Raw genomic sequence first — 20,672 nt, 5'->3', positions numbered from 1 at the left:
TTGAATACACTCGCATTATATCTGGTTTATACCTTGGGAGTGAACCTATAAACACCTTTTTCTATAGTACATCTAGGCTAAACTCCCTTTACGACTCAGTAAAAGAGTGGATATGCTTAAATCCCTCTAAATCAAACTCCTGATTTTCGGCCCCATGATGGCAAGAGCAAAGCTTAGTCCAAAATATAAAACCTTGTACCTGGATGGAAATAGCATTAGCACCCTAGAGAAGTACAAGACACTGGGATTCTACATAGAAGCCTCGCTCCGCTACAAAGGGCACGTTGATGGTGTGGTTAACAACTCACAATATCACCTGAGGATGCTGAGATACGATAAACCCTTCTTGTCCCAAAAAAGTCCTGGTGCAAGCCATTATCATGCCCTGGCTAGACTACTGTAATGCCCTTCTCATAGGAGCCAACAAACAATGCATAACCAAACTGCAGATGATTCAAAACAAAGCAGTCTGGATCGGTCTTGACATTCCTAGGAGAGAGCATATCTCTGAGGACAGAAAAAAACTGCACTGGCTGTCAATTTCAGCTAGACTTCGATTCAAGGCCCTATCGGTTGCCCACCGCTGCTTAAACGGGATGGCACCTACCTACCTTAAGAAACGTATAATACCCTACATACATATCAGAGATATCAGAGATCTTTCATCATGCACCCAAGGACAACTGACTGTTCCACCCTCCAAAAAAGGCAAAGGAATGGATGATCTTTTGACATCAATACGGCCCTCTCATGGAATGCACTTCAAAACCGATCTCTTAGGGCATTCCCTGACTGAATGTGGTAAATCCCCTCAATAAAAACATGGAGTGAGGCGTCTCCTCCTCTCCCGTTCGTCAGTGTTAATGACCCCGGATACTCCCCAGTTTCATGGGCTCTGCTTCTTGGACTTCAGTGTCTTTTTCCCATAGGGGAAGGAAGGGCCTAGGTGACTCAAACCGTCTCCTTTCGCCCTTTCTCTCTGCAACCATTTGATCCATCCTGATCACTAAGGAAATGTACGCAGCCAGAGTAGTGGGAGGTTCTACTACTTGACTGAGGGAGTCATTAGGTCTTCTTTGAGACCTTTGCAGAAGTTGGTAATCTGTGTATCCTCTGGCCAAGCAGTTTGTGTGATTAGACCTTTGAAATGGGAAATATAGGCAAGCAGGTACCTGGAACCTTGTTTGATTTTCGAGCAATTCATTACGGACAGCCTGAATGGTGTATTGCCTGTGGAACATAAGAGGAAAGGCATCAAGGAACCTATCATAGTCGGTTAAGAGAGGGCTGTTCTCGTCGACGTAAGGAGTGGCCCATGCTAGAGCCGTTTTCTCAAGGTTCAATAATATAAAGGAGACCTTAGCTTGGTCTGATGCATAAATTTGAGGATGGTTGAAGTAATGAATACGACATAGTGTCATGAATGATTTAAAGTGCGTGGATCACCCCCGTATTTAGGAGGCTTAGGAGGGGAAGGAACACCTAAGTTTCCTCCCGGAGCGGGTAGAGTGGCGGTAGCCAAGATGGGACCGTTATCAGTCCTGGCAGAGAAGAGCCCACTCCCAGCACTCCAAGTGATCCCGGGACATGCTGTCTTTTGTGCCATTTGGTCTACTGTGCTCTGTAAGGCCGTCAACGACTGAAACAATACTGTATTTTCCTGGCGTGAGGTATGCACCTCGACCTGCAGCTTTTGTACAGCTATTGCTAGTTCTTTTAGCACAGCGTCTATAGCTCAGGAGAGAGAAAAAAGGTCTTGAAATCTGTTAGGTCTTTCTTGGCGAGGACCTCCTGGCTCTCGGAAGCTTTAGGATCCTGTGCTCCACCCCCCCCCCCCCCAAAGGAGCAAGCCCAACAGACTAAGGAACAATCTGTGTGGCCTGATCCCCCAGGCAGGAATGCTACTGGACACACCCCTCTGGAACTGGTGATGAGGAAAACACAGGAGCTACAAGACAAAAGGAAGAGAATGTGATAGAGGACACTAACCTGACCCACAACACTTTGTTAAGACAATATCACAGCACCCCTCCTCTTACCTTGTACTTGAAACCTATGAGATATGCACTGTGGTTGGGCACCAGGATGCACAAGGCTGAAGCAACATGAACAATGCCCGTTGTGAGACGCTGAGCTCTATTAAATGTAAGACTTTATACCAATCTGGAAATGGATGCGGCCGTTAGAGGAACGGATGGCACGCAAAATGACGTCCTGCGTCACTGGTGACAGGACGTGAGGAAAGGCTGGCGACTGTGGCGTCAGGAATCCCCTAGATGCCACGGTAAACCGTAACGGGACAAGAAAGGACCCTTGAAACCACGGGTCCGTCACTGGCTTGTAGGCCCGCCCCCTGATGTTCGTTCCCTGAGGCGCGGAGTGTCCTCCCACCTCCAGGTAGGCACAGCAGACACCCTAACACCCTTTCAAATAGGATTTAGGGCGGTTTCCAGTACTGCCCAGCACGGTCTCTTCTCAACACCTTGATGCAAACAGCACAAAGAAAGGGATCACTAGCACTCCACATGCGGTTTGTTGACTTTAAGTCTGCATTCAATACGGTATGCTGTGAGAGATATTGGGCAAAGTTTCCTGTATGGAACATGCCGGAGGACCTAATACGCATTCTGCGTGATTTTCAAGATGACACAACTGTACAGGTGAGGCTGGACGACATGGCCATGTGCACTGACGAAATACCAATTAATAAAGGCCTCAAACAGGTCTGTGCGCTACAGCCCATGCTGTTCAATCTCTACATGGCTGACCTACCAGCATGCCTAGTGAATTCTAAGGGCATCTTCCCCAAGATCGGGAAACAACACATACATTGGATTTCCTATGATGATGTTGTGGTACTCCTGAGCCATACAATAATGGGGCTAAATCGATCAGCCCAGGTCTTGCACGATTTTTCTCAGGCAAACAATCTTGTTTTGAATAAGGAAAAAACTAAATACATGCAAATTGGTGGTGGCAAGGGCAATCTGTGAAGTTGTTATATTAATGGGTGCACATTGAACGGGTCTCTAAATACTTGGACTTGACTATAGACGATGAGCTGAAATACTCTTGTCATGAAACAAGAGAAAACTACCAGAGCCCTAGCATTGACACCATGTATAAACACATTCTCAGGCAGTACTGCAGGTTATAGTCTGTTGGGACCCCTCACAGTATTGGCCTCGGACCCTAAACGTAATATGTCAATATATATGTGATGGACTCAAAGATTAAACTGGACAGGTAGAGTTGATGTAAAAAGAAGAGATGAACTGTACCAATTAGTGAATGGGGACTCGAGAAAAAATGAAAACCATTTTATGAAGTGTGTATTAATAAAAAATGTTAAATGCGGGTTGTGATAAATGATTATGTGTCTGTAATTTTGAAAACATTTTTATATTGAAATGATCAAATGGATATATGAACTAATTGTGTAAATGTGTAAAGTTTTAATAACTAAATAACAATTAAAAAAATGAAATATTGCCACAAGTCCCCAAATCCCGCACTGTCCTCCATCCCCACAATATTTCCTTTCCTAGTTCCACTCTGCACATGGTTAGCGTGCATGCATGCATAATCACCCCTCCTCCTGCTAGAAGTGGGTGGGTAATCATGAAAATAGCTTCTGGCAAAGCTTAAATTTGAGCCTTGGCACTACCAGACATGTTTTCTTCATTGTCAGGGTACCCACATCTTGCCCCCACTAGGAGGGCTGTACATTTTCTCTGGAAGAACACGCTGCGATGCCCCAATCACTCTAGACCTCCAGTTTAAGGTGCATCTCTCAGTGAATTCAACTAAGTCTTTATTGACCTCCATGAAGAGAGTTACACTAATTGGCTTTTCCCTTGGAATACGACTTTTTGTCTGGCAGTGGCCGTAGAGCATTAAGTCAAATGCCACTCTGTGTCCTGAGGTCCTTTATGCATGCCTGCACATAAGAACTCAGTAGCAGCTAGCAGTACATTCCATTCCTGTAGGGTCCAATCACCCAGAAAGTACGAAAGGACCGTGGAGTGCTACCCTGGATCACCTTCAGCTGCATGACCTGTGGTCTCAGGATGAAATGTCACATCATATAAATGGTCTCTTGCTGAAGGCATTTCCTCAGCTTTAAAGACATTCCTATCAAACGGAGAAGACAAAAGGGCCCCAGTGTACACAGTGTCATGGGAAGCAGAGCAAGAGCTGGGATGGAAGTGATTTTATTCTGAAATGGAAACATTGTAAAGATAAAGGAAACCAAAACGAATTCAACATAACCAAGGTGGTCCACTTGGCATAGCTGTATTCATGTTGGTAGACTGCAGCTCTCTTAACCACAAGATGGCTTATACTACGGAATCCATAGGCCAAGAGTAGGTGCAGGTATTCCTCAGTCTCAGCAGGATTAGGATTCACTAGTTAAAAAGGTTGGTGATTAAGGACAAGAAAACCAAAATGTTCCAGGGTGTTTTGGTGTTCAAGTAATACAGCTACTTAGCTACTTAATGAGATTAATTGATGTCTGAGCATATGAGCTACCTGCTCATGTTCCAGGCATCCACATTGAGCATAAACATGCCAAGTCACAATAGCCTTCAATAGGGAAGCGCCATTATTTAAGATGGATCAACTGAAAGATAAGGAAGGACGTTCGGTCACTGGGAGGTTTCTCAAGTTATGTCTGTCAGTCTTTACTCACTGAACACTTTGCACAAACTCATTCTTAAGAAAATTCATGATACGATCACTCACTTCACGAGGGGAGGAATTTGTCTTATGTGAAACCTTAATATGGGCTCGGACCCTACTGGAGATATATCACATCATTCATATTTCCAATCTATCGCCCTATAATTTATGTATTTATTGGTCACTTGTCAGGGGTTTATACAATTAGTAAAACGGTTTCAAAGCGTCCACAGGGCAACAGGGTGTGGACAGGTGAAGGTAGACAATGAATTACAACAAAGATAAATAATTGAATTAATAGTACAAACAAATAATGAGAATAAAAAGGGAGGGGAGACGAACCTACTCTGCCTTGTGAGTGTTCAGAACGTGCAAGTGCAGAGGGGAGAGGGGTGAGGGATAGGTGCTTTGATGCTCATGGAGAAGGACTCAGGGCGCAAGTCCTAAAATGAGAAGAAGGTAAGCGCTGTCACTCATCCGTAGGGTGAGCCAAGTATGTGCAGTAGAAAGACAGCAGCTGGCATGAGAGATGTGGGGGTCAGGGCCCAGAGGACACATACAGGCCCTGCCCATCAGTCACATTGCTGTAAGATTAGCAGGAAAGAGATGATGAGGAGAAGGAAGAGGTAAAGGGAAAGGTCTTGAGGCTTTTACAGAACTTAAGGCGGTCATGCTCAAGACGCAAAGGGAGAGGGAGAGGTTTGGGGTTTAAGGAGGGATTTGGAGAAAGAGTTTGAAGTACTAGGGCTGTTAGATTAATGGAAGAGATGCACATTGAGGAGATAGATTACACCTTCTTTTCAAGTGTTAATTTTACTTATTTGAGAATCAATTACATCTTTACTTGTGCTCTTTTTAGGATAGTCACAAACTCCCAGCTCGGTCCTTACACCATTTCAGATCACAGCCCCTCCTACTTACTGTTGACCTTTTTGAGGCTCCGGAGAATGGGGGATGTTGAATACTCCTAACCAACATGCTTTTGGGTCCGGTTATCAAGGTCAAACTATTATCCAAAATAGATGAATTCTTTTCCTTAAACCCAGCCTCAGACACCAGTGTAGCAAACCCTGCACTACTTTCATTGCAGTACTCATGGGGGATGTTGGTCATGTCAGCAGAAAGAAAAAAGGTAGCTATATTGACTCAGCCGTCCCCTTTTAAGAATTGAAAAGAGCTGGGACTAAATACAGGGCATTTCCAAACTGCTGCTTGTTGTGCACTCTTAGCACAATCAAATGTGTTGTGCATCAACAAGCTTGGAAAATCTCTTCTTAGCACATGGCAAAAATGATGTAACAGATCTAACCATGTGGATAGGCGACTAGTATCCAAATTGAGGAACCGCTGGGCAGCACAGTATATCTAGGGAATTATGGATTCCAGGGGGATATTCACATGAAAGATAAGTACATCTACCATGAGTTGGTTCATTTTTATAGCCCCCTTTATTTTATTATTCTTTTTTTTAATTAAAATGTTTGGTTTGATTTTACAAACTTTACATTAAATTCTTTTTCACTTTCATATTTTTTTAAAAAAGAATAAAAAACAAAAGAGATATTTTTTTTCATTTGCTCTGTGCATTTCTACTCATTTTATAATCTCATTCCAGAATTTGATTATTGTAATTATTAGCCCTGATCATTTCCTCTTAGAAGATTAGCCCATCTTTCTTCTGTCGTCATTGCATTATTTGACATTCTAAAGAAGCTTCTGAATAGTTCTCTTTTTTCTTTCAACATCGGACACACCATAATTAGATGGAATAAAGTTTCTGGTGTTTGCAGTTCTTTACAAAATCTACAGTTCACAGAGGTAGACCCAGTTTTATCAAATGTAGCTAGATAGTCCCTGGTTGGTAGTATATTCAGTCGAAATCTTAAAAATAAATCACGAATCGTCTTATCCGGAAAATGACTTAAGTATTCTGGTAGTTCATTTAAGGCTGTGACTTCTGTGTCACATTTAAGAAATCGCTTATAGATTTTTTTTTTTTACTATTGTTTTTATCCAGTCATTCGTTTTTAGTTTTCTTTTCGCTTGCTGGAGTCTCTTTGTCAACATTTCTTCTGTGATTTCTGCCACTTGCATTTTTCTTTGTATTGTTGTTGTCCATTTCGAAAGAGCTGTCGTTTGAAATGCTTGTTCTTTTCTTTTTAATATTTCCAGTGATGGAATCAGATCATCCGAAATGATTTTTCTATAAAGGTCCATCTGTTTCCATGTGACTATAGATTCAATTGATTGTAAACCTAATTCAAAACGGATCCTAGCAATTGGAAATGATTTGGGGAGAGCTAACGTTTTCCTCCAATATAGACCTTCTAGGACAGACCAGTTAATGACCCTCTCATTGATTAAGGATTCACTAGCATAGGTTATGATTGGGACAACCTTTTGCCTGTATAGTAACATTGTGGCCTTCGCTGAGTATGTACCATACTTTAAATGAAAGAATCTACCTTGTCTGGCCACTGATCTAGCCTTTTCTTCAATGTTTTCGTACCATTCTTTTTCATTGTTTGAAGGATTTATGAGAGCGCCCAGATATTTTATTGTCTTTGTGATCATAATTTCTTTATTATCATGCAAGATTTTTATGGGATGTTGTTTTTTCCGCTTCTGGCTTATAAGTTTCATGATCTTTGTTTTACACGTATTGATTTGGAGATCATTTGCATACTTGTAATCTTGTGTTTTATTCAAAGATTCTTGTAGTCCGGATGTCGTTTTATCTAGTATAATAATGTCGTCAGCATAGATTAGTGCATGAATCGATTCGTTGTTAATTCTTGGGGGATTTGCTTTCGTGTTTTCAATCTGTTCTTCAAAATCCTTAGTGTACAGGTTATATAAACAAGCGGCTAATGGGCAGCCTTGTTTCAACCCATTCCAAGTTGGAATGGCTTCTGTGACTGTAATGCGCACCTGGTTCCCACGGAGGCGCGGCGTCGAAGGCGCAGAACTCTGAAGATGGACAGGAAGGGCCCCTCTATTCTGGCTTCCCTGGCTTGTTGGATACCCTCCTGTGCGTGAAAAGGGAGTATTACCAACTGTGGAACAATGCTCAAGCCTCCCACTCCCTTCCAACCCTCCACGATACCTCCTCCACGATTCCCCGTGAAGCCTCACCTTAGGGTTTGGAAGGATGAGCTCTCCATCCTGCTTCTGATGCAGGGGCGCGTTGAAACCCAGTTACTTCACTGGATTGAGGATTGATGGGAGTTCAGGTAAACTTGACTGTTCAGGTAAGGCGCTGTAAAAGTTCTGTTCAAAAGTTCAAGCTTAATAATAATGTTCGTTGTCTAATTGCAGCAAGCGCTAATGCTTATGTCTTTTTCCCCTTAGGGGCCGGGGTTCGGAGTGCCGGAGATATGGCGCCGACCCGAAGTGAAACAGTTCTGGATGAGCTCTCAGGTAATGTCTTTGCATTCGCTCATTCAATGTCTTTGTCTTTTTTCCCCATAGGGGCCGGGGTCCGGAGATGCCAGGAAGCGGCAGGACCCGAAATGCAGTGGGAATAATCCAACAGGTAAGACTTAAAAGGAAACTGAGCTTTCCTTATTCCTTTTCTCCCTCTCACCTTTGTTCTTGTCTTTTTTCCTCTAGGCGCCGGGGCGTAGCTGAATCCGGAAGATCGCTGCTGAAGATGGAAGCGCCTTGCAAAGGTGAGTAAAATGCAGCGCTGCAGCGATCGAAACAAAATGCCTTTAAAATGATGTCTTCCTTTTCAGGGCCGTTGGAGAAATGACTCCTGGATGCAGATTTAGCAGGTAAGGGCTTTTCTTCTCCTATTCTCTTCCTTTCTCCCCTTGCAGGTGTTCCAGGGTGCTGGCAGGCGTGGCTGAAGTCAGGATGCAGGAGCTGACACGGTGAGCGTCCAGCTGCTAGGTGCAGAACAACGCGAAGCACGTGTGGCTGTTCGGGTGGGGTTTAAATAGCCTTGGAAGAAGTTCCTGGTATGTATCCTTCCACCAATCAGGTATGTATCCTTCCCCGACCACACCCGGGTGGTGAAGTAGTCCTACAGGTAAAGTAGTCCCATTCAGGCCTCAAGAGGGCCTGGATGAAGCAGCAAGGTCTGCATCAGGTAAGTGTGCACCCAAGCACTTAAACACATATCCTCTTCTATGAGCCTGGCGCCTAAGGCGCCAGGACTGGGGTCCGCTATGAGCCTGGCGCCTAAGGCGCCAGGACTGAGTCCAAAGGGCCCCGACTTGGGCCCGCTGAGACTTCCCTGGGGAAAATGATGTCTGCCTCTGGGGTTGCTGGGCCCGGCCTGGCTCCTTGGAGGTAGGCATCATGACAGTGACCAAACCAGCATTTGTCAGTCGAACTCGAATCGTGGTATTTGAGTATAATTGAATGATTGGGTTTAAGATGTAAGTGGGGCAACCCCATGCTGTTAATTTGCTCCAGAGCTTCTGTCTGTTTACTGAATCAAATGCCATTTTCAAGTCTATGAACAAGGCATATACCTGTTGGTTTTTGATACTTGCTTCTACTTTTATCATATTCAGTAACAGTAGGTTTATGTTTGTTCCAATTTTTGTCACAAAGCCAGTTTGCCTTTTCGCATGTTTTCCATTCCTTGCTGCCCAGATGTAAATAGTTTTCCCAATGGGTCTAGAAGGGCTATAGGTCTGTAGTTACTTGGCGTCTTTCGGTCTCCTGTTTTGTAGATTGGGATCAAGATTGCAACTGTCCAAGTGTGAGGGATTTCTTTTCTTTTCACTATAAGTTCCAACAGATGAAAGAAAAATTGTGCCCATACTTCTGGTGTCGCTTTGAGGACTGCATTTGAAAGCCCATCCGGGCCAGGGGCTCGTGACGAGTTCAAGGATTTGATTTTGTTTGTTATATCCTCGATGTCCCAGTCAAATTTCCAAGTACACTCATCATTTTCTCCGTTTGTAGTCAAAATGGATGTTTTGCTGTTGTATATTTCTTGATAATGATTTACCCATGTGTGTGGCTCAACTTCTTGTATTAAAGTTTGTTGGGTAGGTTTATCATTCATCATTGACCACAGATGTCTTGTGTTTTTGTTTTGTAAAGCACTCAAGATTGTTTCAGCATCATGTTGTTTCATCATCGCCTTGTTGCTTTTTAGAAAATTAGAGTATCTTTGTTTTCCTTTTTGTATCTGTTTTTTGAGGTCTGGATCCTTCTTTGCTTTCAAGTGCCATATTCTCTTTTGGTGTTCTTGTTTTTCTTGTTTGATTCTTTGATTGTATTGATGGCTTTGAGAGATTTTGGGAGTACTCTTTGATTTTGTTTGTGGATACTTATATTTTTCTAATATCCATCCATAGTCCAGTTTTTCTTGATCTACCCGAGAGGCCACTTGAAAAGTTGAAAGTATTTCCCTGGCTTGATGGTTTCTTATTCTTAGTTTATTCAGCCCGTTGTATACTTCTAGTTCAGATAAATTTATTTGGTCATAAGTAGTTTTGTGAGCAAGCCATGAGATTGAGATTTGATGGTGATCACTTTCTTCGTTTGGGAGGTTATTGGTTCCGGTTATAAATTGTTGTAAAGTGTGAGATGCAAATATGTAGTCGATTACTGAGGTGGAAGTTTGTCGTGTCCAAGTCGGGCATGGTATCCCCTTTGCATTCATTGATTGTTTGGTTAAGGAAATATTGCGAATTCTTAGCTCTTTCATCCATTTCCTTGCCCGTGGTGACATTTCTTGTAACATGTATTTATTACCCTCTTTATCAAACAGATGCACATTGAAATCACCAGCTATGATAAATTCATTTTGATTGTTAGCTTGTATGATGGAATCAATTTCTTCACATACAGCATCGTTTAGCTGATTGTCATGGATTGCAAGCGGGTTCCAATAAATGTTAAAGATTGAGATACTCCTATGTTCCATTCTGCGTGTCTTGTTCTTATCATTGTGTTCGGGATTGTATGCTGGCATGCTAATGGTAATATATTGACACCAAGGATTGATGTTCATTCTAGCGGTTATAGACCATGTCACATTTATTTGCATCAGAATTAACATTCCTGAAGATGGTCTGCCTGTCTTCGACGGTATTGCAGGGTTCAACCAGGTTATATAACCTTCAAATAGGATCTCCTCGGTTAACCAGGTCTCTTGTAGGCAGATTATTTCTGGTTTTGCTAACATTGTGGATTGGTTTCTCAAGAGATGTTTGTAACCCCTTGTGTTCCAGGACATTAGGGATATTTTATGTGCCTCGTTTAATTTGTCCTTTGGTTGTTATAGGTATGTTTTCCTTGGTTGTCTGGAATTGTTGACTTTTTCCGCTACCTTTGCTTGCGTTGGAGTATTCAAATGATTACTTTGGGCGTTATTTTGATTTAGCTAATTTTTTTTGTTATTTTTCAGCCTTTGGTCGAGAAGTGTAATATTCGTAGATTTTTTGCTAGCCATCAGTCTGGTTACATATGTTTCTTCTGTCTTGAAGCCAAGTTTTTTTAATAGATTGTTTGCTGCTAAGACACAGTGCATGATTTCTTCTGAGTAGAAGTCAATGTGGGCCTCCTCCATGTGTTTCTTATTTGGAAAGATGATTACTTCGATGTCGTTCGTTTTTATATCTCCCAGTTGTGGGATTGCTTTCAACAGTCGGAGAATGTTGGATCTGTTTAAAGTCACCAGATCTTCTGAATTTGGCGATAGTTGAAAGTGGGCCACTCTATAGGCATACGTACTACTCAAAGGATTTTGAAACTTAGGTCTCATAATGGGAGAATCTCGGGTAGGGCTCTGCTTATCGTCGTTTTTTGAATTCTGTGATGTTCCTGTAGAGGACCATGTTTCATCGCTCGAATCCGCGGAATAATTGAAGGATTAATTTCCCCCTTGGATTGTCGATTCCTGCAAGTTTGTCGTTGAGGACAATATTGAGTCATTATACTCGTCGATAACAATCAACTCCTCCTCTTGATCATTGGCAATGATAGAGGTATCTTCTGATGAATCCCCAATTATTGGAGGCTCTATTGCTATTACTGAACTTATTTTCAAGTTCTTATCGTGTCCAATTGTAGCTGAGCCCTGGCTTGTTGTCTGCTTGTTGTTATGATGGTTGATCTCAATTAATAGGTTGTCCAATGGTTCCTTTGATGCTTGTTTAGCTATTTGGGAAATTGGTTTTGAGCTGGATGTATTAGCCAAAGCCAGAGTTGGAGCTTTGAGCTCTGTATGTTTCGTTGCACTAGTCTGCTTAGTTTGTGGTATTTTGTCATTTATTGATTTTTGCACCCTTTGTATATTTCTCAAAAATGCACGGGAACCCGTTTGCGATTTTTTAGTCACTTTTTTGTGAGTTGGTTTTGTCAGGTTATCCTGTCCTATTGATCCACGTTTTGTAAGATCAAATATGTCAAAGGGTGTGCACGTTGGAGATTCATTAGTATCTATTGTAATTGGTTTTAGCTCTGAGTTTATTTCGGTCATCAATGGTTGCAACTCATACTGTGTTGTTTGATCGATGTTATTTTTATTTGGGCAAACTTTTTCTTCAGTTTGAGTTTCTTGTGTTAATATGTTAAGATGAGGTGTTATTTGTGAATGTTTTTTTGCTTTTTCGTCTATTAATCTTTTTGTTATAGTTGACACTGTTTCCATTAGATTCTGTTTTTCAATATGTTCTACTCTTGCCATGTCTGCTAAGTGTGATTGCCATGTCCTCGACGTTCCTGCCTCGTATTTCATTCTTTTTTGTAAGTTATTTGTTAGAGATTCAAAGTGGGATTGTTTTGTCATGATCATCGCTAATAGCGGTGCTTGATTTTTTGTAGCATCGACCATTGACTCCTGTATTTTCAAGAATGGAATCATTGCATTTGACAAAACTGCAGTTAAAGTGTTTTGCAAGTCCAACATTGTGGTAGGTATTCTCAATGGAGAATTAATCAAGTCATTTGTGCCGTCTGAGTGCATACTTATCGATGTGGATTCCTCAGTCTCAGATTTTTGATTTTTCACATAGCCATTTACTTCATTCGTATATGTTTTTACTGTTGTTTTACTGTCTTTGTGGTTATTTGGCATAGATGTATTTATTTGTTTCGTAAGGACAGTTGAACCTTTTCCATTAAATACCTCTTGTCTTTTGTCTTGACAACCATTAGAGCATCTATCTCTGTTATATCCAGTGACAATCGTGCTATCCTAAAGGGGAGAGCCTGTATATTGTTATCACAAAGAGAGTGAGTCGGACGATATGTTGTCTGCCACTGTTGTTTAGCAATCCATGCTCTCTCTTTTACGGATGGTGTAAAGCAAGAATCATCTGATCTTATTTTTTGTAGTTGATTGGGCTCCGCATCACCTTGGGTTGGTGTCTCTTCGACATGAGCCAGAATGGTATCTGTTGGCTTCTGTTGATTTACAATTTCAACTGTTAAAGGGTATACCGGATCTGTCAAGGTTCTGTTTGGATAATTTGTTTCAGTATTTACAGTGTCCTCTATAGTAAGCGAGTTTTTTTGTGTTAAGTCACTGCTGGTGTGTTTTAGGTCGTGTTTCAATACAGTATTTGCTTTGATTTTAGTTGGTCTTGGTTTCTCCTCTATATGCATGTTAATTAGTTGAGGTTTAATACTGTACTGTACTCTGCCTTTGTCATTCAATGCTAACGTTTCTTCCAGTTTTGGAGTCTTGTACGAGGGTTTTGCATCATCCATCTTTTTCGAATTAAGTTTATGAACAAGCAGTCACTTTAAAGTACCAAGCGTTATATGAAATTAGTATCTTACCTAGCCTTTTAGCCGCCTCCAGCCGCAAATAGCAGACAACAGCTCGCCCTTTTCACCACTCGGGCTTCTCGCCGCAAGGGTCGAGCTGTTCTGCTTATGAGGCTGAAGCAGGGGGAGAGGCTTCCGAAAGTCACGTGACGTGGGTCACGTGTTGCAGGAGGATGCCGCTCACTTCAAACTGCTCGCAGCTGAGCTGGGAGTCTTACGCGATTTGGAGCGGGTGTTTTCAAATCAATCCTCTTCCTGTCCACAAGGCAAGTGTTTCCCAGTTCTTTACACGAACAAAGTCTTTTCCAAAGGTAGCAGCCGCACAGCAGACAACAGCTTGCCCTTTTCACCACTCGGGCTTCTCACCGCAAGGGTCGAGCTGTTCTGCTTATGAGGCTGAAGCAGTGGGAGTGACTTCCTAAAGTCACGTGACGCGGGTCACGTGTTGCAGGAGGATGCCGCTCACGTCAAACTGCTTGCAGCTGAGCTGGGAGTCTTATGCGATTTGGAGCGGGTGTCTTCAAATCAATCCTCCTCCTGTCCACAAGGCAAGTGTTTCCCAGTTCTTTACACAAACAAAATCTTTTCCAAAGGTAGCAGCCGCACAGCAGACAACAGCTCGCCCTTTTCACCACTCGGGCTTCTTCGGGCTAGCCCCCTTTAATCATCTGATCAACCCAATGAAACACTGCAGCTGGACTATTTGAAGGTAGTGTTGCTTCCAACATTGAATCTGGATGAAAGAGAACAGCTGGATTCCCCCCTCATGTCCAGTGAAGTCTTGGCAGCCATTAAAACCATATGTATCAACGCTTCTGGCCCGGACAGCTATACTGCCATTTTTTGTAACTTCTTTTCTACATAACTGACCCGATTATGACTTACATTTTTAGCACATTTGCAAGGGTAGGTTTTGTTATGCCCTCTTCAGAAATCTTGGATTACAAAGCCCAGCAAATGCACTACATATAGGCCAGTGGTCCCTATTAATATTGCTGGTAAGCCTTTCACAAAGACCCTCTCCTCCTATATTGTGAGCTATTTGCCTTCTTTGAAGCTGGTGGATCAATCAGGGTTTGTTCTGGGATCACAAACCTTTCCCAACATACAGTGAGTTATTTATTTAGTTGTCAAATGCCATGCCAAAAATAACCCAACAATCTTTGTGTCTTTGGATGCTCAGAAGGACTTTGTAGGGGTAGATTAGGTTTTTTATTTGCCACTATTAGAATGATGGGGTTCGGTGACAGGTTTCTGGCTATGGTGAAGTCTTGCTTGTCCAGCCAATCGACAGAATTGTAGTGAATGGCAGGCATTCTGAAATGTTTATCTTCTAAAGGGGCACCAAGCAGAGGTGCCCTATTCGCTCTTTACCTTAAGTGTACTACTATTGGATACAAAAGAAGGCAGCGCCATAAATTATATATCTTTACAGATGGAATTCTCTTTTCTCTAACTAAGCCCTTAGAATTCCTACCTAACCTGCTGGGGGAACTGAGGGTCTTCCCGACGGTATCTGGATTTAAAACGAACTAACACAAATCCGAAATGCTCACTATTTCGCAGAATAAAACGTTCCTAGAACACATCTCCGAAATGCGAAATGGTGTCCTTTTTCTGTGCAGTAAATGTACTTCAGAATTGTTCTACTCCAACCACTTAAAAAAGATTTCTCTAAATGAGGCCCAGTAAAAATGTCATGGGTGGGCCATATGGAGACAAATGACAATTAAAATAAATATATCTCCTAGGTTGCTTGATCTTTTTCAAGCGCGCCTAATACCCTCAACGCCTGCTCCTTTCGCCCAACTTGACAGACTGAACAAAAAATTCCTGAAAGTGCCGTAAGATAGAGGAAGCCTGGCCCTACCTAATTTTAGGACCTACTACAACGCAGCAACAGTGCTGCATTTTATTCAAATGATCACAAAGAGACAGAAAATGTGCCTTTGGATGCACAGCGCAGTAGTGGATTATTCACTGCCAGGGCTGGTGAGGCTTGCTGAACAGGATAGATCTCCTCATATGTATGCAAAATTGTAAACAGAGTAATAGGAGTCAGGGGGCAAAATCTAAATTGAAGATTACCACATTCCCGTCCCCACTTACCCCAATTCAATACCAATTTTACTCTTGTGCTGGGAGGACAGGGGTCTGAAAAATGGAGGGAGGACAGAGGTAGGGCCTCAGGGGACATGTTTGAAAATGAAACGATGAAATATGTTCTGAGTGCAAGGAGGGATTTGGTATAACAGAAAAAGATAGATTGACCTGCAAAGTACACAGTCAGTGAGGAATCCAATTAAGAAGATTGCTGCACATGGAGATTGGTCTTCATAACAAAATATACACTAATAAGTACATCAAACCTTATCTCATACTTATTTTAAGGTTTTTCAGAAGGTGGCTGTAATTTGGTTCTCAGCACATGACTAGTGGCCACAGCTGTGTGTTATGTCCACAAATTCTGTAAATCTATGTACTCTAAAGATTAGCTCAAGGTGGCATGTGGCATATAGCCCCTGACAAATTGCTTGTCATTCGCCCTAGGGTTCCCAACTAGTTCTGGAGGACCTGTGTTCTGTGGGAGATACAGGGGTGGACAGGCCACCCTGACATTCGGCCCGGGGCCGATTGAGATTAGAATCATGTGGGCTGTTTTTTTTTGGTGGCACTGGAGGCAGGAACGAGGCACCAGTCGCTATGGGGCCGGATCCGGTTCTTGCTAGTCCAGCAGTGTTAAAGGCACTGGCACGCAGGAGGAGGGCGGGGCCCTACATGTAGAATTATTATGAGATAGGACTGGACTGGCTGTGTTTTCTGTAGTGCTTGTTTGTGGCATGACAGAGAGCACGGACAGTGACGCTCTCTCTGTCGCACCACCCTCATGATCACGAACGGCCAGTTATTGCTAATGAAGGTGCCCCTGGGCTGCATGCATCCGACGTGTCATGTCAGCTTTTCTTGGGGGGTAACTATGAGCTGCAAATGCAAGAAAGGGAGCTGCTGTCTCATGCTTAAGTTGCTTTAAGGGGCAACTGGTACCATATTATAACAGGTGAAGGGGCACTGCTTCCTGTCAAAGAGTTTTTAATTTTTTTAAAAAAAATATAGCAATAAGAACATACTAGAGCCTTTTTAAATGCACTATTACTTACCAGCCCTTTTCATATTGTACTATCAGCAACACTTTGGAATTGCTTTGAAAGCACATCATTCACTATGCAGACCTCCCTGTGAAATAGTTCACAGAATTGATAACAGGCACAGCAGACACTTGCATGCAATAAAGGGGTAGACCCCCTCCCTCCTCATCCCCCCGCAGCCGCCATTATGCAGATCGTGCCTCTAACCAAGCTAGGCTAGGACTGAGTGTCATTTGACATTTCTTGAGGCCCGCATTACCATTCGGCCAGGCTCATGCTGGCGGTTTGGGAGGGGTACTTGCACCTGGGGCGGCTTAACAGATCATTCTGACGAGGGCAGGGTACTGCAGCTGAACGTCTACTCACGAGCCCACATGCTCATCTTGGTTTGGGCTCCCAAACTGTCTGTGAGTGCAATTATTATTTTTAAAAAAATATTTTATTCATTAACATTTTATCAAATTTCCAAACAATCCATATAGACCAAATTACAAACAGTTAATCTCTTTAACCCTCTCCCCCACCAAAAAAAAACGAAAAAATATCCATCCACAGACCGTTTAAACAGAGCTAACACATGTCCAGGAAACTACTCATATCTTTCTGAAAATGACCATTTTATCCTTTCCATATTAGCCAATTTCAACATCTCATCCATCCAGACATCTACTTCTGGAGGTAATCTCGATTACCATCCTCTTAATATCAGTTTTTTGGCCACCAAGGCCCCTCTAAATAGCCACTTACATTGTGAAGTACTTACATCATTTAGCAATTCATCATCCGCAATTAACAAAAACATAAGACACACGCACCATAAACAAACATCAGCTACACAGAGCTGCAATACCCACAGAGTCGTCGTGTGTGCCAGGGATCCTGACAAGTATACACTTTTAAACAGCCATAATCTATGATGTGTACACCCTGTTTTGTGGTCTTACATTTTAGCACATTTTCTGAATACACTGAACTCAAAATTAGCTTTACATTGTATTCCTGGATTTCCTAAATGTCTAAAGTGTGTGCTCCTGGGCCAATCGCTTACCCCCGTCCGTTTCATCTGTCAATATTGGCAGCGCCTATACCAGCCGCAGTACTGCAGTAGGCACTATGTTTACAAAAAACGATGTACTAGGCACATTTGTTCAAAATTAGCAGGTATTGCCCTCACAATGGAGAGAGACAGGGTGCGTCATCAGAATTCTGAGTGCTTCTGGAATGTTTGCCATGGGCTGTGCTGGGATTTAACGAGCACGGCTTCAAAAAAGGTAGCAGGCGCCCCTCCAGAAAGAACATGGCATGATAACATGTTCTGAGATGAGAGTTTGCAGCACACGCTTTTTGCTCACTGTACCTTTCACAGATGGGAAATACACATTTGCATATCAGTCTTTGTCCCGCCCACATGGAGTCCAGCACCAAAATGCTATGGCAATTCCTCTCTGAACAAGAATACCAACAGCAGCGCCATACACGTGTTCCAGCCTTGTTGGGCCTCATCAGTGAGGTGAAGCTGTGCCTCTCTGAGCACAGTGAGCAGGGAGTCCACGTCTGGTTGCACAATGGGCTGTGCTGGGATTTAAAGAGCATGGCCCCGGCATTTGCGCTGTCCAGAAGAAGGCCCTTTAACCTGCTTTAGAATGTGTGTTATTGCTGTAGTTTTCTGTCCAGGGAATTTATGGCAGTCGTGAGATACCTGCCAAATCTGCTGGTCCTGCCCAAAATGAACAGGCTACTGGAAAAAGGTCTGCGGGATGATAAATGTCCACCATAGGACCCCCGCCATACCAACCAATCCAGCAGTAATTATTCTTTAGAATTGGAGACTGTTGGGGATCATTTTCATTTCTATGCGAATTCCCTTCAACCTTAGAGACAGACCCCCAGCTCTTTTGCTGGACTTTTTAATTTTAACACTGGAGTGGGGGAGACGTTTTTCTCACTCTCTCATGTGTATTTACCTGATTTGGATTTTGTGTTTTCACAGTTTTTGGAGTCTGACAAACTCCATAGGCATTTGTTTTTTGTATTGTGACAAACGGCACCTTCGATAGAGTGTCACTGAGAAATCCTTTAGATTTCTCATAAGGTTTAAATACCTTTTCTTGTGTGAACTACAGTTCCCAAGAATAGTAAAGTAAAATTGACTTTACTTACCTTTTCTCTTTGTAGGTCCAGCACACCCCATCTTATGTGCAGTGCGGGGGTGGAGGGGGGTTACTTAATAGCCCCTTTTCCTACATTCTCATGTAACATTTTTATGTTACCCTCACTACTTTTAAATGGCTGGTGGCAGTGGTTTAATTTTTCATACCATTGTGCTTTTCTACCGCAGGCTGAATCCTCAGCTGCAGTTTCGCACCCATGTGTGACCATTTTGTCAAAATGGCCCCTATCTTCTTTTTTCACCATTTTCTGTTTATGATGTCTTTCTTGGGTTTTACTCTGTGTGTTGAGACAGATCCTAGCCCTTTGTTTGTTCAGCCCTAAAGCCCACCCCTGGCTCTAGTGTGTCTGCAAGGTCAGGATGTGAGGGAGGGTCCCAAAACTCCCCTGCCCTTTGTCTCTAGGAATGCATGAATGCAACTAGTCCTGATTGGCTAGAACCCTGCTATGTGATTGACAGCCTAGGCTGTGCATGAATTGGAGAAACCTGCTTAAAAGCTGAGGGCTTTGGGACTACAGGCAGAGTCGACCACTGGGAGAAACACCTGATGAAGAAACCATGAACGACGCTTGCTGCAACCTCATGGACCTTTGAATTGCCCAGTGAAGCCCTGCTGCTGTGCTGACATCCTTTTTCACCTCGATAGAGAAGCTCCGGATGGAACGACTTCTCCCCTTGGTTTAGTGGGACCAACTAACCCCGAGACGAACTCCACTGGACCACCATCACCAACTGGCTGTGCGTCTTCATTGCTGTGAGAGCCCAATGCCAGGGGTCGAGTGTCCGTAGTCGAGTGCAACATCTGCCCTGGAACAAATCTGGCTAGAAGCTCCAGGAAACTCCTACATACCATCCAGAAGCAGGACCTCCAGATCCAGAGTCTCCACCCCAGAGTGCAGGACTGAGGGAGCAAAGAGAATCCAACTGGTGTCCAAGATCCGCCATGGTGCTGTTTGCTAAGCGCTGAAACTGTAAAGTGCTGCTGAACTGAAAAGAGCCGATAGCTGCCGACGACCTCCCAGGTACCGCTGCAGGAGCCCTCCAGACGTCCTCCCTCTTGTACCCACGAATGATGATCAGGAACCAGGGTCTGCAATGCTGTAGTAAGACAGAATCCAGCTGGACCACTTTTATTGTTTAGGCTTGGGGTACTTACCTTATTGCTTTTTAGCTGTGCTCTTCTCAGTTGAGAATTGCATTGGCTTTCCTTTTTAGAGTTGATTTCAACTCTCTGCTTACAGGTTTAACAGCTTGTGACCCTACAAGTAATTTTTTTTTTAAAAAAAGCTCTAATTCTGTGCAAGACTTTGATCTAAGAAGTACATCAGATCTATAGACTGTGTCCCAAATGACCCTAACTGTCCTGGGTCTCTGGAGACTTCTAGTCCATTTACTTTGATACTGTTTGTCCCTCCTAGTCGGTAGCTTGTTGTGACTGTTATTGCTGGGAAAGGCTTAGCTAGATTTCATTGGAAGATGTATTGGTCCTCACATATACTGACAAACTGTCTAACCTTTTTCCTTCCCTAACCTTTCCTTTCTGCATCCTCATAATCTGCAAAGTATAACCAGTTTGATATATAAATGCCATTACTGTGCTTGTGGTTGAAGTCACCTCAGGGTGTAGGAATTGTGTAACAAAGCATATCCAAAGATTATACACTAACTGGATTTGATTCTGAAAAGTAATGTTAAAGTATATTTACATTGTTACAATGAATTGCCTTTTTAAAGAATGCTTATTTAAAAATGCATGTTAATTAAATAAATAACTATTTATAACTGAAACCTTGAGTCTAAGTGTCACTTGGCTACTTGTACTTACGGATTTCATTTGTACAGCTCTACAGCTCACATTTATCCCTCTTGAGAAAGGCCTGGCTGCTCAGTCACACTACCAACTTGTGTAGTACAGACCTATACCAAAAGGTGTG

At 42.8% G+C, this 20,672-nt stretch overlaps 1 protein-coding gene across 2 annotated transcripts in view; it reads left to right on the top strand.

Moving 5' to 3' along the window:
• MPV17 (mitochondrial inner membrane protein MPV17) overlaps positions 1-20,672 on the top strand; it is a 1,213,029-nt gene that overhangs the window by 105,338 nt on the left and 1,087,019 nt on the right. The gene's annotated exons all lie outside the window — the stretch shown is intronic.

This window comes from Ambystoma mexicanum, chromosome 4p (genome assembly GCF_040938575.1).
Source record: "Ambystoma mexicanum isolate Mex_15411 chromosome 4p, UKY_AmexF1_1, whole genome shotgun sequence".
Taxonomy (NCBI): Eukaryota; Metazoa; Chordata; class Amphibia; order Caudata; family Ambystomatidae; genus Ambystoma; species Ambystoma mexicanum.
This window is presented reverse-complemented; position numbering and strand designations above follow the sequence as displayed.